This window comes from Sturnira hondurensis, unplaced genomic scaffold, assembly GCF_014824575.4.
Source record: "Sturnira hondurensis isolate 20B ecotype Veracruz unplaced genomic scaffold, ASM1482457v3 Scaffold0000880, whole genome shotgun sequence".
In the NCBI taxonomy this organism is placed as follows: domain Eukaryota; kingdom Metazoa; phylum Chordata; class Mammalia; order Chiroptera; family Phyllostomidae; genus Sturnira; species Sturnira hondurensis.
The window spans coordinates 20,295,397-20,308,731 of NW_028073511.1; the positions used below are offsets into that span (position 1 = coordinate 20,295,397).

A 13,335-nucleotide genomic window follows, 5' to 3' on the forward strand; every position below is an offset into this window, starting at 1 on the left:
GGCAAGCTAGAGGATCCAGTCCAATATTAGAAATTCAGTTTAATTTAAGAAACAAGGGTGTGCTCACTCTCCCTTTAGAAGTCTGAAGGGTGCCATCTGGCGCTTGGTCATTTGGTCCTTAGCATTTGAGTACCTATGAGATTGTGCCGTGTTTCAGCACCTTACCTGTTTTTTTTTAAAACTTTATGGGTGTACATTAAGATCTGTATCTGAGTTAAGTTTGACATTGATAACGATTGTTGGAATCATGGGCCATTTTAGTTCTCTGGTCTCATGAAGAGGCACTGCATCGTTGAAGCCCACCCTCTTCTTTTCCCACCTTAACTGAATATATATGATGGGTAATTCAAGAGTGACTTTTAGTGGTTGTTTTTGTGACTAGGAAGTGAGTATAGCCAATATCGTTGTGTACAGTACCAAGGAAACATTATATATTGGGTTGTTCATCTCTCAAGAGACTAGTAAGCTGATTAGGTGTTAGGAATAAAGTGAATACTGAGAAGTGCAAAAACTCAGTAACTTTTTTTTTTAGTACAACAGAAAGNTTTTAGTTCTCTGGTCTCATGAAGAGGCACTGCATGGTTGAAGCCCACCCTCTTCTTTTCCCACCTTAACTGAATATATATGATGGGTAATTCAAGGGTGACTTTTAGTGGTTGCTTTTGTGACCAGGAAGTGAGTATAGCCAATATCGTTGTGTACAGTACCATGGAAACATTATATATTGGGTTGTTCATCTCTCAAGAGACTAGTAAGCTGATTAGGTGTTAGGAATAAAGTGAATACTGAGAAGTGCAAAAACTCAGTAACTTTTTTTTTTAGTACAACAGAAAGTCATCTGAGGACCCTGCCAGGAAACCAGACTCTTCTTAAAGAATTCATGACATTCCTCCATCACCTGGAAAATTACCAGTACCTCCTGGTGATAAAATTAATATTGTGTTTCTCTGTCTCATATCTAAAAAGGGACAAAAATAGACAGTGAGGTGAAGCAGCCTCTGTATGTAACTGAGACATAAGACCGTTTATGCTCAATGTCTTTCCGTGTTTTTTTGGTTGGGTCAGAGGTTCTTTGCAGTTACTTGTGAGAGTTGTTCTTCACGGCCTGAGAGCTCCCTGGGAGCAGGTTTGGGGTGATAAGGACACGGGGAGGGCCTTCATGCTACACTTTTTACTAAAACTTTCAGTCATGCCTTGGTTCTTGGTGCGATGAGTTGTTTCCTTTGAGCAGTATTGCCCTAGGCTGCTGTCTTTCACACACAGTGACTGAGCATTATTCTTTCCTCTGTATAAGAACACAGCAGAAAGTAGTGAAATAACCCCAGAGGTCAACAACAACAACAAAAAAATCAATGCGTGGAATGGAATGTCGTCATTCTGTCAGCCGTTCTGATGACCATTCATTTCTGTAGTATATAAGGGGGAAGTCAGGGGAATCGGGGCCTCAGGGAAGATCCTTGATGCATTCTTCCTCCTCCTTGTGCCTTCATTGCAAATAGCCTTTCATGGAGCTTACAAGAAGGGACATGAGAACGGGCAACCAATTACCAGCAACCTGGGTGAGTAACCTTGGGTGGGGCAGCTGAGGGGGTTTGGGGGTGGGCAGGAGGACAGGGATGCTCTCAGGGTCCAAAGCAAACTTAAAGCCCCTCTGCGGTCCTTGACCAATGGTGTGTGAACTTCAGAGGAAGCACGGATCTGCCCCTCATTCTTCTACCTTTTGTTTATGTCACTGAAACCGCCTCCCCGAGCCCCCGCCCTGCAACACTCCCTCCTGCCCTGCCAAGCTCACGCTGTTCCATCTGACTCACTGCCATGTTTCTGTAACCCTGGGCAAGTCATATCGCCTCTAAGGGCCTCTGTTTATTTATAAGGGAGGATAATAGTCGTGACTGCCTGCCGGCTGGAGCTTGAACTAGTGAAACGCAGGTGTGGCAAAGCTGGGTGTCAGTGCCAGCCTCGCAGCTGGATGAGGCAGCTCAGATGTGGTTCCCCGAGTTTTCCCAGCTGAGTGAGCTCCTTCTCTAGAACAGACTGAGGTCCAGGAGTTCCAGTGTGTAACAACCTCAAGGTTATGTTTCGGAGATCTCTTCAGCGGTGTTTTATTCCCCCAAGGCCATTTACCTAAGAGATAGGGACGATGGCTCTAAAGATAAAAAGCATTTCTGTGTTTAATTTTAAAAAGAACTTTCCCATCTTAACTTTTCTAGTTTTTTCAGAGAAGACAGATTATTAAAACGAGAGGAGAACTTAAAAACAATGAAGCCACCTAGTCTCTATTTTGAAAAAGAGAAAATCGAGGCCGGGGTAGCTGACATGACTTGCTCAGTGCTGCTCCGTGGCTGGCTGCATGGGACAACACGGCATGGCACGGTGAACATGGCACGTGGCCAACAGAGCCATGATGTCTTCTCCGCCACACCACCGTTACCGACGGCAGAAGGATAAGGGACCCTCACACACGGTTCCTCCTGCATCACAGGTTAAGGCTTCTAGTTTTTCAGTCACCCCTGGCAATTTTAAAAATCACTTTGTATACTAAATTTACAGTCAATGATCAATTTATTACCACACATGAATAGTTACTGAGAGCTTGTTATCTTCAGGGTATTGTGTAAATAATTATAAGTACATACACACACAGGGAACTCTAAAGATACTGGTTAGTTCGCCTGGTAAATGTAAAACCTTCAAGATTATTTAATCTTGTTTCAAAAATAGTGTCTAACATGTTTTGGGGGAAGAGTAGGTGACTATTGCAGAACTGAGGATCATTCATCAAGAAATGTTTGTGATTATTCACAGTGAGGTTACATCCTCTCCTGAAACCGCGTCACCGCCGTGAATTTTAAAAATTGGTACCAACTCACGGACCAAGGCCAGGGCAGAGTCAGGACAAGGATGTCTATTTTGGGCTGTGCTTTATGTTCTATCTGGTGGACAGCACGTTACCCACATTCTATAATAACACTTCTTATCAGGGGCATTTCCACTTTGCACAGAGAAACAAATTGAGATGAATTTTGATAGACAACAGTCAGGTTTGGGGAAGTCTAGCCTTTGGATCTTGCCTTTTTAAGATTCCTATCCGGAATCTAAGTTTTGTGGAGTAAATATATTTGAACTTGAAGGTTACATATCCTTAGAACTGGTAGAATCTGATAGAGGTACCAGTTTTCCCTGAGTCATAGAGAAGCATGCTACCTCCTCATTCACTGCGACATCTCCGGTTGGCCCCTGGGTTTTCTCTTCTTTTGCAATCTGCTTACATACTCTATACAAGTTTTCAGCCTCTTATCTTGTAAAATCTACTAAGATCATGATAGGCTTCATGGATGGAATCCGTCATTACACAGAAATACAGAAGTGTTCCTGCTGGGTGCACTATATGAGACTTATCTTAAGAAATGAAACCTTGGACTTCTGGCCAAGATGGAGGTGTAAGTAGACACACTGTTCCTCCTCACACAACCAAAAGAAGGACAACAACAATTTGAAAACAAAAACCAACCAGAACTGACAGAAAATTGAACTATGGAAGTCCTACAATCAAGGAGTTAAAGAAGACACATTCATCCAAATCTATCAGATGTGCAGTTCAAAATACTGGGAATCAGGATGCTCACAGAATTGGTTGAATTTGGTCACAAATTAGATGAAAAAATGAAGGCTATGCTAAGTGAAATAAAGGAAAATGTACAGGGAGCCATAGTGATGGGAAGGAAATTGGGACTCAAATCAATGGAATGGACCAGAAGGAAGAAAGAAACATCCAACCAGAACAGAATGAAGAAACAAGAATTCAAAAAAATGAGGACAGGCTTAGGAACCTTCAGGGCATCTTTAAATGTTCCAACACCCGAATTATAGGGGTATCTAAAGGAGAAGAAGAAGAACAAGAGGAAAACTCATTTGAACAAATAATAAAGGAGAACTTCCCCAATCTGGCAAAGGTAATAGACTTCCAGGAAATCCAGGAGCTCAGAGAGTCCCAAATAAGGTGGACCCAAGGAGGAACACACCAAGGCATACCATAATTACATTAGCCAAGATTAAAATGAAGGAGAGAATCCTAGAAGCAGCAGGAGATAAGGAGACAGTCACCTACAAAGGAGTTTCCATCAGACTGTCAGCTGATTTCTCAAAAGAGACCTTACAGGCAAGAAGGGGCTGGAAAGAAATATTTCAGGTCATGAAAGTCAAGGACCTACATCCAAGATTGCTCTATCCAGCAAAGCTTTCATTTAGAATGGAAGGGCAGATAAAGCGCTTCTCAGATAAAGTCAAATGAAAGATGTTTATCATCACCAAGCCCTTATTATATGAATGTGAAAGGGATTTATCTAAAAAAAAGAAGATACAAGATATGTACAGTGAAAGGACAGCAAACTCACAGTTATTAACAACCACACCTAAAACAAAAAACAAAAACAAACTAAGCAAACAGCTAGAACAGAAATAGAAACACAGAAATGGAGATCACATGGAGGGTTAGCAACAGGGGAATGGGAGGGGGAGAGAGGCCAAAAAGGTACAGAGAATAAGTAGCACAGATAGTAGGTAGAAAATAGACAGGGGGAGGGTAAAAATAGTATAGAAAATGTAGAAGTCAAAGAACTTACATGTACGACCCATGGACATGAACCAGAGTGGGGGAATGTGGGTGGGAGAGGGTGTGCAGGGTAGGGGGGGAGTGAAGGGGGTAATGGGACAACTGTAATAGCATAATAAGTAAAATACATTTTTTAAAAAAGAAATGAAACCTTGAGCCCTAGCTGGTGTGTCTCAGTGGATTAAGTGCTGGCCTGCAAAGCAAAGGGTCACCGGTTCGATTCCCAGTCAGGGTACATGCCTGGGTTGTGGGCCCGGTCCCTGGTAGGTGGCATGCAAGAGGCAACCACACATTGATGTTTCTCTCCCTCTTTCTCTCTCTCTCTTCCTCTCTCTAATTTTTTTTTAAATGACACCTTGAAAACAATCCAGCAATGAAAAAAAAAAGAGTTCTGTCTAGAATTCTCTTCAGGAAGTATTTTTATATTGTTTTGGCTTTACAAAGAAATTACTAAGCTTTGGGTGGGGGGGTTACCTAAAGTGCACAGTGAAACTGCAAATTCAGACTGTTTGAATCCTACCCTCCACATTCAGAGGTCTTATGTAAAAACATTTTCATTTTCATTTTGCTTTCTGGGACCCCCTTCAAGAGACAGTGAATTGCCAGTTTTCTGTGACCTTCAGTTTTTTAACTGCTCTCATGGGAAACTTGACCTTGAAACTGTAGAGAGAAGGTGAACGATTTTCAGTTTGGTGAGGGACAGGAGCACAAGTTCCTTTCTCTCTGTGTGCTCCTAGCCCAGAGTCTATGGGTTCTCCTGTACCTCCGAGTTCACAGAAATGGGGACCAAACATGAAACGAAGGTGCACACTAACCCCAAAGTAAGGATGCAAACAACAAGGATGTCACATGGGATGGAGATTGAGGCAGCCAGCCAGGAGCAGCTCCCAGGGAAGCATTAGGAATGAGAAATGCTTAGTGCCCTCTAGGTGCAGAGCTGATGCAGGGCTCAGTGCTCCTCACAGCATGTTAGGACTGAGACGGACTTCACAGGTACCAGAATTACCCCTGTACCCTCAGTCAGTTTCTATAAGGATGGGGCCCGCACCCATGATGGATTCCTAATCTGTGAGGGGACTTCCTTAGGTGCCCTACAGTTTGGTGACTGCTTGGCCCACGAGATCTGTGTTTGGTTATCGAGTTAGCCAAGAGAGTGTTTGTGTCTATCAAGGTGCCCCAGGGGTCTCTTTAATGCCAACCCATGCCTCCTGTCCCACAGGCATGCGACATGGTAGAGAATAGTGGTTTCTTACTTTTCTCCCAGCAGGAATTCCTTCAATATCTTACTTAGCTCATGGGAATGTGGGCTTGAAAGACTTTTATCTTTAAAGCAGATTTTATTGAGTAACAATTAGTGTCTTCATTTTCATCACTCAGTGAAAATGGTTGGAGTAACAACATCACCCACGTTACCCTCAAATCCCATTACCTATGGGACTTGCTGGCTGAGTGTTGTTGAGAAGGGTGTTTATCTCGATGGCATCTCAGGTTCCTTACCTGAAAAGATACCATCTGAAAATGACACTCCCCGTACAGGGTTGCTAGAAAGGTTAAATAAAACCACACGGGAACTTTCGGGCATTGTTAGCTTTCTCAAAGGCAGAAATTTGACAGCAAAATAAACTGGTAAAAATCCTGGCAAAATATATATATATTTGTTTCTATGTTACATTCGAATCAAATAAACAAACAAAACAATGTCTGTAAACCAGAAGATAAGAATAATTTTCCCTCACAGTTTCAGAAAGGGATCAAAGTGCTGACCTATGGGTAATTGTTAGTGCATGCATGTGTGTGTGTGGTATGCTTGTGTGTATGTGTGTTTTGTGGAAACTTTCCTGGATGAGACAAAAATTACTGTGAAGCTAAGTTTTATGTTTGTACGGGATCAAGAACACCTGCAGAGGAGGTAATGAATATATACTTTAGGATCCACTCAAATAATTTAGAAAGCACTCCTGCCCTGGCTGGTGTAGCTCAGTGGATTGAGCGCGGGCCTGCAAACCAAACAACCTTGGTTTGATTCCCAGTCAGGGCACATGCCTGGGTTGCAGGCCAGTTCCCAGCAGGGGACGCACGAGAGGCAACCATACATGGATATTTCTCTCTCTCGCTCTCCTTCCCTTCCCCTCCAAAGATAAATAAATAAAATCTTAAAAAAAAGAAAGCACTCCTTACCCTTTTTTATTTAGAACATAAACAGCATGGATAGTGTGGATTGGTAATTTTTCCCAGAACAGAGTGCTAAAGAATGTGGGTTTTGGAGTCCAACAGACTCCAAGTAGAATTTCACCTCATCTTACCAGCGCTGTGGTTTGGATGGTGGCATAAAGTTGAGCTAGGAGTTAAATGAAAAAATGTAGGTAAAAAGGCAGTAGTTCCTTTCCTGGTCATAACGAGCACTGGGTGAAGGCAAAAATGTTGTTGTGAGCCCTGGTATTTCAGCTTCATTTTTTTCCTGTTTATTCTAAAAAGGACAGCATGTGCGTGAAGTTCAGGCAGGGTCAGCAGCTTAGAGAAAAGGACTCAGTGCCCTTGGTGGTGATGCAATCCCTGTTCGTAATGCCTTCGCTATCACACTCTTAGGTACGTGTGAGGCAGGGCAGTGAAAAAAAAAAGAAACCATTTGTTCAGAAATCTTTAGCCAACTACCTTTCACAGGGTATTTCTTTATTTTGATTTTGTAAATGCTCGGGAATTGTGACTGCTTTGAAATTTCTGCCAGGCAGCTAACGGGGTTGGATCAAGAGCGAAACTGGGGGTGGGCAGCGGAGGAAGGCTTGTTTCTGCACACAACTCATTTACCTCTTAGATGACACCAACAAGCTGTTTGGACTTTAAGTTAACATGGGTCTTGCTGGGTTTCGGGCACTGGAAACTATGATACAATAGTATGTTGATGGCTCCTCTTGCCTTTAGCTCTCTTCTGCCCAAGTCCCTTGGATTTGGGGGAGTGGATATTGGCTGAGGTGAAAGGAAATAGCAATTAAATCCTGGAGTTCCCAGGTAAGGCCTGGGATGGTGTGATTTCCTTCCCTGGAAGCAGTTCAGATGTTCATTGTACTTTAGTTGGGCTCAGAGATTTGAGTCTCTGGAATATAAGGAGGCAGAGATCTAGTCCGAAAGCTGCCTGGGTTTACTTAGAAAATATGCCCAATTATTAGGAAGACTCCAGTGACCGCCACCCCTAGGAACACTTCCTGTTGTTCCCCGCCTGTTCCTGCCCCTGCCTGCTCTCACAGAAGGTCAAGTCTAGTGCAATGCTGGTATTTTTGTGATAGTGGTACCCAGCTGGCCTGGGCATGACACATCCAAGGGTATGGCACATACCTAAGAGTGTGATAGCGAAGGCATTACGAACAGGGATTGCATCACCAAGTGCACTGAGTCACCTTTTTCTAAGCTGTTGACCCTGCCTGAACTTCATGCACATGCTGTCCTTTTTAGAATAAAGAGGGGAAAAAAAAATGAAGCTGAAATACAAGGGCTCATAACAACATTTTACCTTTACCCAGTGCTTGGGTACAGCACATCCAAGGACCAAGATAAGAACCTCTGACTTTGTTAGTCAGCCTTGCTTTCCTCAGTGAACCCCCATCCCAATTTACGCTTCTCCGTGCGCTTAACTCCAAGACTGCGTGGGAACAGCACCGTACAGTCTCAGTAGACTGAGAGTGAGGCAGGGCTGAGGAGAATCCTAGTGCAGCCTCTGACTAACTGCAAACTTGAGCAAATTAATTAACTTCTGGTTTCTCACTTCCCAGTATGTAAAAGGAATAACATCTATCCAGTCTAGTCAAACTCAGGTATAATCTTCCTCTTCTCTCACTTAATATCCAATGTTCATGAAATGGGAAGAAAGACTGAATACACTCTCAGGGGTCACCAGTGTTTTGGTCTTGAGCCAGATGCTGCCCAGAAAGAACTGGTAAGACCCAAGTGTCTGTCCCCAAGGGGCCTGAAATATTGGGTGAAACTCTGGCCATTGTATTTGAATGCCTTGACACCCCTTCCCTTATTCAACACCACCTCCATCACTTGCGTTATCTACAGACATTCTCTGGAAACTGGCCAGACAGGACTTCATGTCTTCACAGAAATCTACCAGTTTTCTGTAATTCTCCATCACATTCCTGGGAGTTAGCTGCAACCTCACTCAAAATCCCCCACGGGGTTCGTTCCTTTGCCCCACTGAGTGGTGGCCTCAGTTCTGCCTCTAGTTAACTGCCTGAGCCGCACCAAAATTCCAGCCACAAACCTCACCACAGGGGATTCACTTCAGTTTTATAAATAATTGACAAAATTAGTGCCAATCATTACCTTGTCTAATGCATGGGCCAAGCCCTTCCCTAAAGAGAATTCAGAAAAATAGGGCTTCCCTTTCACCAGGCTCCTAATAATTAAAAGAGCCAGAAACGATCACACAGACCTGAGAAGCGTATGTGGTGACAATATGACAACATTTCTAGAGGAGTTATATTCAGACCTAAAGAAGAGAGGGTAATGTTCATTAAAAATAATGTATTTCCAGACTGCGTAGGCTGGAAGGAAAAACCCATGTTTTTTGATGATTACTTAATAATCTTTTCCTCCTCAAAAATCACGTAGTAGCTTTTCCTATAGTTAGTTTATTCCTTTTTTATAGCCCTCCGCTGGTAGAGAAAGCTCCTCCAAAGCCACAGGCTCTTATGTCCCAGGTGATATTAGGTCTCCAGTTGTTTGTTGCGGAGATGGGGAGGATTCCTGTGGCATTCACTACTCCTCAGATAAAACTTCACTCCGCTCAGAAAAGAACATGGGCCAGAGCGTCAGAGAAGGGTGTCTGCTGTGTTGCCTCCTGTCTGTTCTATAGAGAGACTCAGCCAGGCAAGGGCTTCAGTGGTCCCGAATCAAGGGGAGGGAAACAGCCCCCAGTCAGTAAATGATTGACCTGCTGCCCGGACTGATAAGCTTAGGTAAACAGGCTTGATTCTGCTCCAGCAGTTTCAAGACTTTTAACTCCCTAGGTTCCAAAGCAGAAAAATGCATAGGCCTGCCTGAGAGATCCTATCATTTTAGGCTGACAGCCCTCTGCGGGAGCAGACTGTCCCTCAGAAATATATGTAATCTGTCCTCTTTGGTATATCTTGAGAGAGAAAAGAATTCATACAAGCAAAATTCTGGAACAAAGCCACGTCCTGCAGNGGTGTCTGCTGTGTGGCCTCCTGTTTGTTCTATAGAGAGACTCAGCCAGGCAAGGGCTTCAGTGGTCCCGAATCAAGGGGAGGGAAACAGCCCCCAGTCAGTAAATGATTGACCTGCTGCCTGGACTGATAAGCTTAGGTAAACAGGCTTGATTCTGCTCCAGCAGTTTCAAGACTTTTAACTCCCTAGGTTCCAAAGCAGAAAAATGCATAGGCCTGCCTGAGAGATCCTATCATTTTAGGCTGACAGCCCTCTGCGGGAGCAGACTGTCCCTCAGAAATATATGTAATCTGTCCTCTTTGGTATATCTTGAGAGAGAAAAGAATTCATACAAGCAAAATTCTGGAACAAAGCCACGTCCTGCAGAACCCAGATAACATAAAAATTTAAATAAATCACAAATATAATTTTTTATAATGAAAGATAAAATACTTTGCGAACATTCGAACGGTTTTGTAGAAGAACAACACTTTTCGAAGATGAGACGTGGAAGAAAAATAGAGCCCACTTCCAGGACGTGCTGTTGCACAAATGACCGAATTCTCCCGACACAGCCACATCTAACACATTTGATTCCCTCGGTAGACAGTCATTGGACACTCTGGCTGCAAGGCCAGGAAAAATGCTGGTTTTGTGATCTTGGGAGAAGGGCCTGTGACCAGACAGATCGCCTACCTTGATTGCTGAATTCAACTGAAAGTCTTTTCTCAGCTTTCTTCTTGACTGAGCGGAGTGATACCCCACGGCTATTCCAGTCCTTGCCAAAGAGTCTGGGACGTTGGGAAGAAGCATCTACATGGGGCTTCTACTTTTCTCCAAAATTTTCCACAAAACTGAGGTGTTCTCCTCTGTTCTCTTTCTTGCTTCCTCTGGCTCCTGCAGACAGTGGTCACGGGCAGTGACTTGCTTGCAGCCAGGTATGTTGACAGATGTGAAGGAGGGAGCCTGCGCTGGTCTCAGCTGCCTGGCCTGGCCAATCACCGCGCAGCAGGCCAGGCTCTCAGTCCTGCTCGAATCTGACCAGAGAGCTTGGTGACAAAAATAGAGAGCAGAACCGGGGTCTCTTAGCTACTGCCTATCCAGAAAAGAAATTTCCTTGCAGTTGGGTCTGTGATGTAGGTAAGTGTATACAGGAATAAACTCCCTTCCATTTCATTCCTTTCGACTTTAGCACTCTCAGAAGGGCATTTGGAGGCCACTTTATCAAACCACACACTTTGTAACAAAGTTTCTTCTATTGGATTTCTGTCTGGTGAGAATCACCTGGAAGTTCCTCGAACAAGTATGGCTGCCATTTTTTGTGAGTGTGTTATATATATTAGGCATTTTATTTGTATGATCACAAATCTTCATAATAACATCCATTTTATGGATGAGGGAGCAGAGGCTTAAAGGAATAATGGTCATGTAACTAGGTGCTAAATCTAGGATTTAAGCTCAAGTCTGCTTGAAAATCAGTACCAGTATGGGATGCTTTTTCCATGATTTACTCTGTGGTAGGCTGAAAAAAAGCCCCCAAAGATGTCCATGTCCTAATCCCCAGAACATGAGAATATGTTACCTTACATGGTAAAAGGGACTTTGCAGATGTGATGGAGTGAAGGATTTTGAGATGGGAGACTACCCTGAACTGTCCAGGTGGGCCCAGTGGATCCTAGATGTCCCCTTAAGAGATCAGAATCAAAGAAGATGTAATGGAAGAGGCCGAGTCGGAGGGAGATGGGAGGTGCTACACGGTTGGCTTTAAGGATGGAGGAAAGGGCTGCAAGCCAGGGAAGGTGGCTTCTGGAAGCTGAAAATGCATGGAAATGATCTTCCTCTAGAGGTTCCAGAAGAAACCCAGCTCTGCAGGCCCAGTTTAGACTTCTGACTGCTAATTGAAAGGTAATGCATTTGTGTTATTTATTGTAAGCCACAGAATTTGTGATAATTTGTCGTACCTGCAATAGCAAACTGATAAATACACACCCACTCATAGACACACTCTTCATGGTGAGCTCACTCTCTCACATCTCTTTTATGTAGGAACACACTTTATTCAGCTAAGCTCTCCCTTCTTATAATGGCAGCTCATGGGTTCCAGTTCTGCCCTGCCCATTGGGTACTCAGGCATCCGGAAATGATGGGGAAGGATGCTGGGAAGGGACTCAGAGCCCAGACTCTAGTCCCAGCTCTGCATTAGGCCAGTCAGTCTGGCTTTCAGTTTTCTCTCCCGTGATGTTAGTGCCTGGACAAATGTACTTTGGCCCCTACCTCCTCTAAAATCATAAGAATCTAAGACCTCAGTTACGTAACAATTTGAAAACATTTGAAGATATTCCTGCCACTTTGCTCTCTTTCTTTTCCAGGCTCAATTTCCCAAGTTTCTCATGTGATGTAACTTCAGGACCCTTCACTCTCCTAATTGCCCTTCCATAAGAGGGCGCCGTGCACCCACTTCCTCTGAGGCGTGTGCTCAGATCTGTGTGTAGGGCCCAGCCATCTGTCCCCATCTGCCAGGTGCCTGGTTTCTCGGGCTCTGCCACCACCCTCTCCTGTTTGAGCCCTCCTCATGATCCCTTAGGACTTGGCTTAGGTAGTTCCTTTTTATCTTATTCTATCCAACCTTGCTTCTTAAATAAGAGCATCTATAGTCAATAAATAAACATCTTAATTTAATTATTGTTTTTGACAGGAAGGACCGCAGCTCTCTAGTGCTGATCAGCCCTCTCTGCTCACTTACTAACACGCACATGATCATTCTCACAGGCACTTGAAAAGCAGTGGTTTACAACTTTTTAAGATCACAGGTTTCTTTAAGAGTCTGATGAAAGTTATGAAGCCTCTACCAGAAAAAAAAGTGCACATGTATCTAAAATTTTGTGTGTCATTTCAGGGCATTCTGGCTTCCTAAAGTTGTCCACTAACCCCTTTGATGTGTGGCCAATTAGTTCTATGCCCACAAGTTTGTTGGTGAGAGCAGCCTTGGCAAAAGGCAAGCCAACATCTTCTTTCAGATCTCCTTGTAGTTCATGGAAGCCTGTGGATGTGACTTCCTGAGCCCGGATTGGGCTAATTCCCCCTGAGGGTCAGGGCAGGAAAGTCTTTAGGCCAAAAAGCAGAGAAGTTCTCAGGTTCAACAAAGAATAGCTTTCAGTGGCCTCCTCTTGCCATAAGAGCTCTGCTGCTTAGAGCTTTTCTCCATGGAATAAATCCTGTGCTTTGGATACTAGGACCCTTTAGATTAAAGCCATCTGCTTGCCTAGGGCTTCTCAAAATCACGTGATGCGACCAGACAGAGGCTGACACTTGTGTCCTCCTTCCCCACCCATGCTGCCCCAAACACTGCCCAGCTGTGCAAACACCCTGGTCTGACCAGCACTTTTATTTTACCGGTGCTTGTCCAGGCCATCCTGGGCGAGGCCTGAGGCACTTGGGCTTTGGCCACGGTCCCTCCCTATACCCTCCCATCCTCTCTGAGAAGGAAAGTTTTTAAGTCTTAAACATAATAACACTCCTCTGGTCATAGTGAGCAGATTTGCAGAGGTGTAAACAAAGAA

At 44.0% G+C, this 13,335-nt stretch overlaps 1 protein-coding gene across 8 annotated transcripts in view; it reads right to left on the bottom strand.

Moving 5' to 3' along the window:
- PHLDB2 (pleckstrin homology like domain family B member 2) overlaps positions 1-10,723 on the bottom strand; it is a 241,536-nt gene extending 230,813 nt beyond the window's left edge. For 5 of the 8 annotated variants that reach the window (XM_037055424.1, XM_037055429.1, XM_037055448.1 and 2 more), the window contains exon 1: positions 10,472-10,722. The gene's annotated coding sequence lies outside the window, so the exon portion shown is untranslated. Of the gene's footprint in view, positions 1-10,471 lie in introns of all 8 variants that reach the window. The other 3 variants (XM_037055380.1, XM_037055407.1, XM_037055361.1) reach the window with 1 other exon arrangement.
- Between the last annotated feature and the right edge of the window lie 2,612 nt (positions 10,724-13,335).